The 10,854-nt window shown below is 58.7% G+C and overlaps 1 long non-coding RNA gene across 1 annotated transcript; it reads right to left on the bottom strand.

The window, feature by feature from the left end:
• Positions 1-2,013: 2,013 nt before the first annotated feature.
• Positions 2,014-2,683, bottom strand: LOC120752438 (uncharacterized). Its single transcript, XR_005700706.2, has 2 exons — positions 2,613-2,683; positions 2,014-2,336 (listed from the first exon to the last, which is right to left on the bottom strand). It is a non-coding gene; the product is annotated as an uncharacterized LOC120752438 (long non-coding RNA).
• Between the last annotated feature and the right edge of the window lie 8,171 nt (positions 2,684-10,854).

The following is a 10,854-nucleotide window of genomic DNA, read 5'->3' as shown; positions in this document are numbered from 1 at the left end:
CTGGCTCCCAACCACGGGGACTGTGCGGGCCACCCCGGGCACAGGGAACAAATGCCTGAGGCAGTGGGGAGAAGGGGGTCTCACCTGGCCAGCAGACCCACGGCATACTGGTGGGTGTCCGCACAGAGCAGCATGTCCCAGCCACACTTGCGTTCCATTGACACCACCACATGCTCACAGTGCATTTGGCAGAGCAGGGACTTCAGGGTCTGCACTGCAAAGCTGTGTGCAGAGCAAAGCCCCGGTCACACTGGGAGCACTGGCTGATGCTGCTGGGGATGTGGCAGGCACAGGAGGACTGGGATGGAGCACCTGTTGGGGCTAGTGGCAAGGCCATGTTGCTCCTGGCATGCCTTCCAGAAGGTATCGACCTCCTCTGGTATATCCAAAGTGCTGAAGAACACTTGGAAGAGCAGATGCACAAAGAGGCGGGCGAAATACACCAACACCATATGTGGCACACAGGGCAGCTGGAGGATCTTCCACATCACCACGGTTGCCTGCAAAGGACAAAGCATCCCGAGAAAGCGCTCGCTGCCGAGGTGTCCGAGCGTGTCGTCAGGGCCCGAGCATGGCCGGGAGAGGCCAGGGGAGACGCAGGGGGAGCACCGGGCCTGGTGCCCCCTGAAGCTGCCCCTAGGCCAGGTTTCATCCCAGCGCCTGAGGCAGGGAGATGCAGCAGGGCAAGGAGCATGAAAAGCTGCTGGAGAGGCAGCCTTGGGGTGAGCAAAGGCCAGTTCCAGAAACTCACAGCCAGGGCAAAGACACCCCTTTTGTCCCCATCAGAGGTGCACGTGCTGTGCTCTGGCCAGTTCCCCAGCACATCGAGGAGTTTCAGCTGCACACGGTCCGCGGTCCTGGGCGAATACAGGATCGTCTTCCACATGGACAGCGCAGCTCTGTGGGGTCAGAACTCGGTCTCAGGGGGGTCTCAGACACAGCGCTGTGGCCTGGGCAGCAGCGGGGAGCTGAGCTGGCTGCCAGCTCTGCCTCTGCCCACTGCCCCTTATTAGCAGCACAGATTATGATGGGGATGCTGGTTGTAGACAGAACTGACACGACTCAGAGTTGTCATCAACAAACAGCACGGAGTTTATGATTGCTGCTCCTTTTATAAGGAGGTTGAATTTCCCAGGCTTGGATAGCCAATTGGTTGGGATCTCTGGGCTGCCCAGATCTCTGGCCAGTGATGTGTCTGCATCCAGGGTTGAACAGGGTTGGCTGAGGTCCCTGTTTGAGTTCAAATCTATCCATCCTATCATTGTTCACCCAGGGACTTGTTTATCAAACGAGGCTAGCCGAACCGGGCTTCTTATTTTTGGTCAAATTTATTTGCCAGCTACAGACCAGCTGTGTTGTGACAGCACCCAGTGGTCGTGCCCTGGCAGCCCCCCCTGCCCTCCCCACGCCCCACCATCCCAGACTGGGCACCTCAGGGGACTCCCCACCCTCCTGGTGGGGTGGTGTCCCCGCCTCAACAGGGACTTTCTGCCATACCTTCTGCTGCAGGCCTTCGAGATGCTTTGGGGAAGCACCAGGGCAGCCAGGTGGCAGGCACAAGGTGGCTGTCTGGGGGCTGCTTATGTCCTCTGACACCCAGTTCCTCAGGATTTCCCACCACCCCAGCCCGGCCAAGCTGCCTGGCAGCAGCGCTGCAGCCCCGCAGGAGCTCCAGAGGAGCCCGTTCAAGAGGCACCTCAGAGCCCTCAGCCATCCAGCCAGCTACACACGGGCAGGAGGACACAGAAGGCGCTTCCTGGCTGGCACAGGGCATGTGACCATCGCCGGGCACCGGTCTCGCAGCGATCCCCGCAGCTTGGGCTGCTGCCCACCCGCTCTGTCGGCAGCGCAAAGGCTTCCACGGGACCACCAAAGGCCAAGGGGCTTCTGGCCATTTTCCCTGCAAGACTCTATGCCTGGGCAGCTAGCTGAGCACAAGCACCCTTTTCCCCCCCCTCTTCTTCTCTGCCCTGCATACCCTGGGCAGCAAAAGAAATCTCCTTGCATCCTGTCTATTATAACACATCCTATATTTATACGGTAAATAAAAATTAGAAGAAGAAAAGAACAGTCATGAGGAAAAAGAAAATCCCCATTGGCTCGGGTGGCCCCAAGCAGACAGGGTGTCCCGGATCAGTTTTCTCCAGAATTCCAGCAGCACCGCAGCCAGCCGAGGCCTGACAGTCGAGGCCGTGTCCTCCATACCCTGCGGAGCTCATCTTGAAGGTTCGCGAACATGGAATATCGAGATCTGTCTACTGCCCGGAGGATGTAGGAGGTTTGAAGTGCCAGGCGACTGATGGCAGGACTGACGTCATCTGCCATGTCTTCAAGGGCTGGAAGAGAAAGAAACAGAGCCACGGTCAGATCCCGGAGCTGCGGGGACCCGAGGAGAGCCCCCTGCCAGGCCCAGCCCAGCCCGCTCTTGCCGTGGCCAGGAGGGAGCAGGGACCAACGCGATCAGCCCAAAGCTGCTGGACACGAATGCGCCACGTGGCCCTGCAATCGCTGTGCGCTCTGCCCACGCCCCCCTCGTCCGCACAGGGAGCAGAGCCCCCCGCAGCCGGGCCAGGGCTTGCAGCTTCCCCCGCCAGCCCGCTGCCCTCACTCACCTTTGCAGACCAGCCGGAGCTGTTCCCGCTGCCTCCTGAGGCTCCGCCCGCAGATTCCTGTGAACACAGAACCTGTCACAGTCCCAGCAGCACAGCTCCCTGCCAGCGGCGCAGCTGCTGGCCCTGTGACCACACGGCTTCCTGGCCCGGCAGGGCTCGGCCCGGGCCCTTGCCGCCTGCTGCCGCCCAAGGGCACGGCTGCGAGAGGGCGGCAGCAGCCCCGAGGCCAGGCGGGGCTCCAGGGCGCCGGGCCCGGACGCCGCTGCCGGGGTAGCATCCGGGGCCGGGGCCGAGCTACGGCGGGCCGGGCAGGGAGCCCAGGCTCGTGGCTCACCAATGAACCTGATGGCCGCCTCTCGCAGGGGCTCCTGGGGGCTCTCCAGGTGTGGCAGGGCCTGGCGCAGGAGCTCGGCCGCTCGGCTCCTGTTCTCTTGCAGCTGGAGAGAGCGGCAGGAGGGAAGGGTTGGCGCGGGCTCAGCCCCCCGGCCGGGCTCTCGCTGCTCCCAGCCCCGGCCTCCCGTGCCCGCACACAGCCCTGAGGCCCGGCCAGCAGCTGCTGGCGCCGGGCTCTGGAGGGGCAGAGAGCCGGGTGCTGCCCGGGCCCGCCTCGCCCATCGGCTCGGGGCCACAGGAGCCTGGAGAAGAGCCCGCACAGCCCCTGGGTCCAGCACTGGGCAAAGGCACAGCTGCCAAGCCCACGCACCGAGCACCACAGCCAGGGGGCTTCTCCAGGCTGAGGCTGGGCCTTCCAGGCCCTTCTTACCAGGCACTCGCTGAACATCCACAACTTCTTCTCCTTCACTAGTTCTTCGAGATCCCTCCTCTTCAGGAACTTGGCTGCACAAAACAGCGTTGCCCAAGAAGCCTGGAGAGCAGCAGAGACACGTGGATGGCACCACAGCCCAGGGTACAGGAGCTGTGTCCCTGTGCCAAGTCCTGGAGAGCCTGCAGCCCGCAAGGCGCCAGGGGCAGGAGGGAGCTGAGCCCCCTCCCAGGGGGACACAGCAGCAGCCCACGAGTCTTCACCTCTGCCACATCCTGGTCCTCATCATGGCAATGGAAAAAGAGTGAAAGCAGGCTCTGGCGTACGTATGTCTTCAGGGCCTTTTCTTCCTTTTGTGCTGGAACAGTCATCGGTTTTTGGAAGAGCAATATGGCCAGCATCCGCACCTGGCTCTTACGCTGTATGAAAGGAAGAAAAAAAGACCTCAGCCGTGGCTGCTTGGGGCTCAGCCAGGTGCAAGGCTGCAAATCCATGTGGCATCAAATGCCTGGGCAGCACCCAGTGGCTGTGGCTGTGGCTACAGAGCCTTACGTGGTCAAAGAGTGGCAGGAGCGCCTCAGCCAGCTGCAGGGCAAAGGGGCTGGGTATCAGCAGGTCCTTGTCCATGACAATAAAGCTGAGTAGCATGACTGTCGTTTGGACTATCTCTCCATCTGGGTCTTTCAGGAGCTTCACAAGACTTTCAGTCAGGCTCTACATGTTTTCAGTCTGTGTGGAACACGAGTCTGTGAAACGCCACCCTGGTGCTGCAGGGCCCAGAGGCCAAAGGCCTGTCTCGAAGCCCTCGGGCAGCTGTACCGGGAGGCAGGAGAGCTGGGAGCAGCTGCCTCAGCGCCCAAAACCCAGCCCAGCCCAAGCGACTGCGCTCCCCAACCCCCCACTGCCCGCACGGCTTCAGCCGCTGCTGCCTTCTCACCATCGAGGGATAGTCAGCGAGCACAAGGAGTGCCCTGAGCGCCAGGTGACGCCTGTCCCTGGACTTGCTCCGCAGGAGCCTTGACAAGATTTGCAGGACTCTGTTACGACCGTGTTCACTCAAGTCCAGGTGATCTAGAGCCTGAAAGGCACAGGGCAGTGACAGGAGACCCGGCTGCAAGGAGCCCAGAAGCGCACAGGGCCGGGCCCAGGCAGCAGCAGCAGCGCAGGGCGCGGGCACCATCCCAGGCAGCTGCGGCTACGAGAGGGCAGAGAGCTGGGAGGCAGCTCAGCCAGGCAGCGCTGGCCTTCAGGCTCACCTCCACAAGGAATGCCAGGGCGGGCAGATCCCAGCGTGGCTCCTGTGTACTGAGCAGGCAGAGCAGGTAGCGAGCGATCCGGGAACACAAGGGTGTGGAGATGCAGGACATCTCCCTGGCAGGACAAAAAGTAACCAAGACTGTGTGCCGGGGGAACAAATCTCTCCCAGGGCCGACTCACAGAGGTCTGGTCTTTCACCACCGTCCTGCAAAGGGACCTGAGCCATTTGAGAGGCGGCTCCTTCTGAGCACCCTCCTCTCCCAGACTTTTCCAGCCTTTTTGGCAGACCCTCGGTGACAAGGCCATCTGGCTCCCAACCACGGGAACTGTGCGGGCCACCCCGGGCACAGGGAACAAATGCCTGAGGCAGTGGGGAGAAGGGGGTCTCACCTGGCCAGCAGACCCACGGCATACTGGTGGGTGTCCGCACAGAGCAGCATGTCCCAGCCACACTTGCGTTCCATTGACACCACCACATGCTCACAGTGCATTTGGCAGAGCAGGGACTTCAGGGTCTGCACTGCAAAGCTGTGTGCAGAGCAAAGCCCCGGTCACACTGGGAGCACTGGCTGATGCTGCTGGGGATGTGGCAGGCACAGGAGGACTGGGATGGAGCACCTGTTGGGGCTAGTGGCAAGGCCATGTTGCTCCTGGCATGCCTTCCAGAAGGTATCGACCTCCTCTGGTATATCCAAAGTGCTGAAGAACACTTGGAAGAGCAGATGCACAAAGAGGCGGGCGAAATACACCAACACCATATGTGGCACACAGGGCAGCTGGAGGATCTTCCACATCACCACGGTTGCCTGCAAAGGACAAAGCATCCCAAGAAAGCGCTCGCTGCCGAGGTGTCCGAGCGTGTCGTCAGGGCCCAAGCGTGGCCGGGAGAGGCCAGGGGAGACGCAGGGAGAGCACCGGGCCTGGTGCCCCCTGAAGCTGCCCCTAGGCCAGGTTTCATCCCAGTGCCTGAGGCAGGGAGATGCAGCAGGGCAAGGAGCATGAAAAGCTGCTGGAGAGGCAGCCTTGGGGTGAGCAAAGGCCAGTTCCAGAAACTCACAGCCAGGGCAAAGACACCCCTTTTGTCCCCATCAGAGGTGCACGTGCTGTGCTCTGGCCAGTTCTCCAGCACATCGAGGAGTTTCAGCTGCACACGGTCCGCGGTCCTGGGCGAGTACAGGATCGTCTTCCACATGGACATAGCAGCTCTGTGGGGTCAGAACTCGGTCTCAGGGGGGGTCTCAGACACAGCGCCGTGGCCTGGGCAGCAGCGGGGAGCTGAGTTGGCTGCCAGCTCTGCCTCTGCCTGCTGCCTGTCACTAGCAGCCGCCAGGCAGCCCAGCCCTGTGGGGAGAGGCCCCTGAGGGGCAGGGAAGAAGCATGGCAGCAGGCTCAGGGCCTGACATGCCGGGGCTGGGAAAGGGAGCAGCCAGAGGGCCGTAGTATTCTCCTTTGCTCAGGCACCTGGGGCAGGCTGTACAGGATGATGGGCTGGGGTGCCCTGAGTCCTCTGGGCAGGTGGGCCCCATACCTGTCACACAGTGGGGCCACACGCAGGAGAGTCACCACCACGTCAGCGGGCTCTGCATCGGTGAGATCCAGCAGGGTCCTGAACAGCTTGTGCTCAGAGTCCTCATTGGCCATGAGCCACTGGTGGATGTACCTCACCATGGCGGGGCACCTGGAGAAGGCACAGGGAGACTTGCAAAGCTGCCAAAGGGAGTCATGATTGCCCAGCTTCCCCAGAGAAGTGCTTCCCTTCCCACCACACTGCCATGGCCTCAAAGCCTCACAGGGACCAGCAGGCGTGGCTTGGGAGGCCAAGCAGTTCCTGGGAGGATCAAAGCCTGGGCACAGGCTGCTTACTTGCTTTGGACTGGAAAAACCCTCCTCTACAAGCATATCCAGCAGGGCAGCGCTGGTCTTGGTTTTGAAGATGGGAGAGTATACTCGGACCCCAGTGCCCATGGTGCTGGTCTCTTCCTCCCGCATTCTCTTGATGAATTTGCAAACCAGCTGGAGGAGAAGGGCAAGAAGACAGGGATGTTCCACGGAGCGCTCCAAGCACAGTGCTCAGCTGAGCAGCGACGGCAGGCCCAGCCCAGGTGCGGGGGATGGCTGCAGGTACCTGCGCTGTTGTGCGGAAGAGGCCACGGGCAGGGTCCTGCTCTTGTGTCCGGTCCAGGGCTGCATCTGGCAAAGAGCGAGCGCAGCTGCTTTGGCTGCGGGAGAGGCCGGAGAACAGAGCCCAGCCCTGTGCTCCCCAGGCAGGGAGAGCCCCGGGATGCCCCAGGGGATGGAGCAGGGCCACTGCAGGGTTCAGCTCCAGCCCATCTTCCATCCCATGCAGGGGTATGTCCCCAGGGGACGGGATGCCATGCGATGCCGTGCGGCCAAGCTGGCTGCTGGCACCAGCCCGGTCACTGCTCAGCAACTCACCCTCGTGCAGTGGCTGGAACTGCTGCACCTCTTCCGTCCCCAGTGCTTGGGCAGCACCGGGGCCTTCTTCCTCCGCTTCGTCCATCCAGGCCAGCTTGGGCACTCTCGGGGGTCTCTGCTCCATGTCAGCGACTGGATTTATGGCTACTAGCAGGAGAGATGGCTCGGAAAACCTCCGAGTCAGCAAGTCCTGCAGTTGTGCCTGGAAGGCACCTGCAAGTCTGAAGTACTGGGAAGAGTACAGGACCGCAAGTCTTGCACTCTGGTCTCGAGGGCTCCTGCCACAAGGACGGGAGACTCCTCGTCAAGGATTGTGCTCTGGCCTCGAGGGCACCGGCACCAGGGATGGGAGATGCCTCGGCAAAGCTCCGAGGCGCCAGTTCCCACAGTCTGCCCTCAAGGGCACCTGCAGAAGAGAAGCCTTGGGAAGGCCACGGGTCAGCAAGCCCTGTGGTCTGGCCGCGAGGTCACTTGCAGGAATAACACCTCCGAAAAGCTCTGGGTCAGACAAAACCGAGTGTGCTGTGGGGGGGGCTCCTCACGACACTGCTCTATCCTGTCCGGTCCCGTCACGTGCTCCGAGCACTGTGGCGTGGCTGCGTCGCCGCCAGCACCAGTGTCACCACGTGTCACAAAGGGCCCTTTGACACCCTGTCCCACTCCCTCCCACAGTGACCATGCTGCGCCGTGTCACAAAGGGCCCTTGCACACGCTGCCACCTGTGCTGGGGCTGCCCTCAGCCCACCCAAAGTGGCCCAGGTTGAAAGGATTCCCTCGGGCCGGGTGTCCAAGACAGCCCAAGAGGACCTTTAGGAGCGGCTCAAGCCATCAGCAAACGCTGCCCTGCTCTGTGGGCTCGGGGCAGCAGAAGGAGCCCCCAGGGCTGCCGACGCAGCCACTGTGGGAAGGGCACGGGGCCTTCCGCAGAAGCTGGCACGGCCTTCTTGGGACACGTCCCGGCTGGTGGTCATCCTAATCCCGCGGGTGTGACACAGCCGAGGCACCTGTGGGCCTGGGCAGGAATGCTGCTCAGACCCCTGGGGCCTGGGGAGCACTGAAATCAGTGGGTGTGGCAGTCCCCCCTCACATGTCGTTGGGCAGCAGTGGTATCCGTCTCCTGCAGAGACACTGTTGAGTTACCTCATGTTCTTTCACCTGTTCTTGCTTTCTGGAAAAATCATCAGCCCAGCTTCTGATATTCTGTGCTCCAATTCTGCGTGTCTGTTTGTGGCAGCTTGTGTCCAAACACAACTGCATCCCTGCTGAGCATGGCAATTGACGGCCACAAACAGGGAAGTCCCCAGTGAACCTTGAGGCAGACACCTGGGGAATTGCAGAGGAGAGGGATAACTCTAGGAGGGGAAGCTGTTTTCTGTCTCTGATTATGGTGCCTGAAAGAGTAGCCCAGCCCTAGAAGCAGACAGGTGCAATTTTGCATGCCACAATGTACAAAGATATTAAGCCTAATAATTAGGCAGAATGAAAAGGGGGGCTGCCAGTATGCATGAGGGTCTGGAGGGGTAGCCCAAGGTGTAGCTGAGGTCACCTAGTCTGTTCAGCGTGGAGAAGAGGAGACTGAAGGGAGTCAATTGTGGTCTCCAACATCCTTCTGAGGGGAATCAGAGGGGCAGGTGCAGATCTTTTCACTGTTGTGACCAGTGACAGGACTCGAACAAAAGGCAGGGAGCTGGGTCAGAGTAGGTTTTGTTTCAGTATCAGGAAAAGGTTTTTCACCCAGAGCAGGGTCAGGCACTGGGACAGGTTCTCCTCCAGGGAAATGGTCACAGCATGTTGGGGATTAGATTTGTTCCTTTTGTCTTAAAGCGTTTTTCCCCATAAGTTACTAGGAAACAAAGTGCTGGTACTTAGAGGGTACGGGACTAACACAAAAAGATGTGGCAGGGAGGGAGATGATCACACGAAATTTGGGGGAGGGAAAAAGGACAGGGCTGCGGGGAGCTGGGTTTTCTTTTTTCCTGCTCTTGGCATCGGAGAGGAACGGTTGGGCTGCTGCTTGCCGCGTGAAGGGTCCACTGTTAACGGAGGGTTCGGTCCTGGGAATTCTACCACCATCCATCATCCTCTTGTGTGCCCGGGAACTCGGAGCCCCTTCGCCTGCCCTGCTGGAGCTGGGCCAGCCCTGCCCAGCCGTCATGGCTTCTTCAGCACTGCTCACTTTGCTGGGACATTCCCCCTTGCCTGCCAGGACACCCCCCTGCCTGCTGGGGACCCTCGCCGTTCCATTCACCAGCCTGGGAGTTTTCCACTGTTCCAGCTTGGTGCTCTCGGGATCCCAAGAGATCAGACTGCCCCGGGTTTTGTGAAACAAAGCCCCTCAAGGTTCCTGGTTCTGTTTATTATTAATACTGTAGTGGTTGTTCTTTGTTTGTCTTGTTATACTTACTAGTAAAGAACTGTTATTCCTTTCCCCATAGCTCTGACTGAAAAGCCTCTTTAATCTCCTAAATTATAATGACGTAGAGGGAAGGGATTGGAATTCCCCATTCCTAGAGAGGCCCCACCTCTCCCTAGCAGATACCTGTCTTTCAAACCAAGACAGATTTTGGTGCCCAATGTGAGGCATTGAGAGGAAAAGGAGTAGCAGTTCTTCAGTGCCTACCTTGTTGTGTACCGGATATCATGTGGTCTGGCTTACCCTCGTTCAGGTGGCATGTGGTGGTGGCCGTATTTCTCCCATTTGCAGGCTGTCATGGGTTAGTACAGTTTGGTTTTTTTAGTTATAGAAAAATGTAGAATAATTCTCCAGGTCAAGACCTGGGAATTGCTTTGGAAGAGACAGGGACCTATCAGAGAGTTAGTTGGAATATTGGCATCTGTTTTAACCACTGAGAATTACTAGCTGCGACTTAGGGAAGTACCATATAAAACCCTATGAATTTCCTGTAGGTGAGTCCTTTTTCTTCTTCCTTTGTCCAGAGAGAGACAGGTAACATCGAGTTGGGCCTGCTGCTCCCACCTTTTGGGGGGGAGCTGGCCTGAGGCCTGGCCGGATTCTATCGGCTCCCAGGGGAAGTGGGGGGGGAAGGAGAAGTTGCTGTTTTGCAACAGCTACTTTCTTCAGACTTCTCTGGAGCAGGGAGAGATCTCTGCTGGGCCCCTGATGGGAGCTATGGGCACCATTTGGGCTGAAGACACCCTGGTTTGCACTGAGGGGTAGGCTGAGAAGGCATTTATGATCCCGCCTGTTGTTTCTTTTTTCTTTTGTGATTCCGGACTGCCTGGGTGCTCCGATCTCTGATGTTTCTGTGAGTTCTTCTTCCCTCACCAGTTTGGCCTTGAAACATCTAACACTACAAGCTACAGAGGGAGGGACAAAGACTCTGAGCAGATTTAACTCTTTCTTAGCAACATGAAGCTTCCAGAGCTCAGCCCTCCTCTGAGAGAGTAAGAAAGGACAGAGTGAACATAAAGAACAACAGAATGAAGTCAGTACAGCAAGAGTGAAAAGGCTATTAGGACAGAGGGTTGAAGAGTTGGTTGTTCTATTCTTACTTGAGCCATGGAAATGAACTCTATATTGAAGTCATTCCTTTAAACTGTGGGAAAGATATGCATTTGGGGAGATGATTGTTTTAATTTGTGTGTAGATTTAAGCAAAAGCGTTTGTGATGAACTAAGTAATATCCTATAAGATACTTAAACAGAGATGAAGATGAGAAGCCCCCTGCGCCAGTGAAGAAGTGAGAAGATATCTCTGTACCTTGAAGTGAAGAATCCTTTGCTTTGGAGTTATTAATCTTTAAAAGGTGACACCCCAGTATGCAA

This window comes from Hirundo rustica, chromosome 4 (genome assembly GCF_015227805.2).
Source record: "Hirundo rustica isolate bHirRus1 chromosome 4, bHirRus1.pri.v3, whole genome shotgun sequence".
Lineage (NCBI taxonomy): Eukaryota > Metazoa > Chordata > Aves > Passeriformes > Hirundinidae > Hirundo > Hirundo rustica.
The sequence above is the reverse complement of the archived record's forward strand: the minus strand, read 5'-3'. Positions and strand labels throughout refer to the sequence as shown.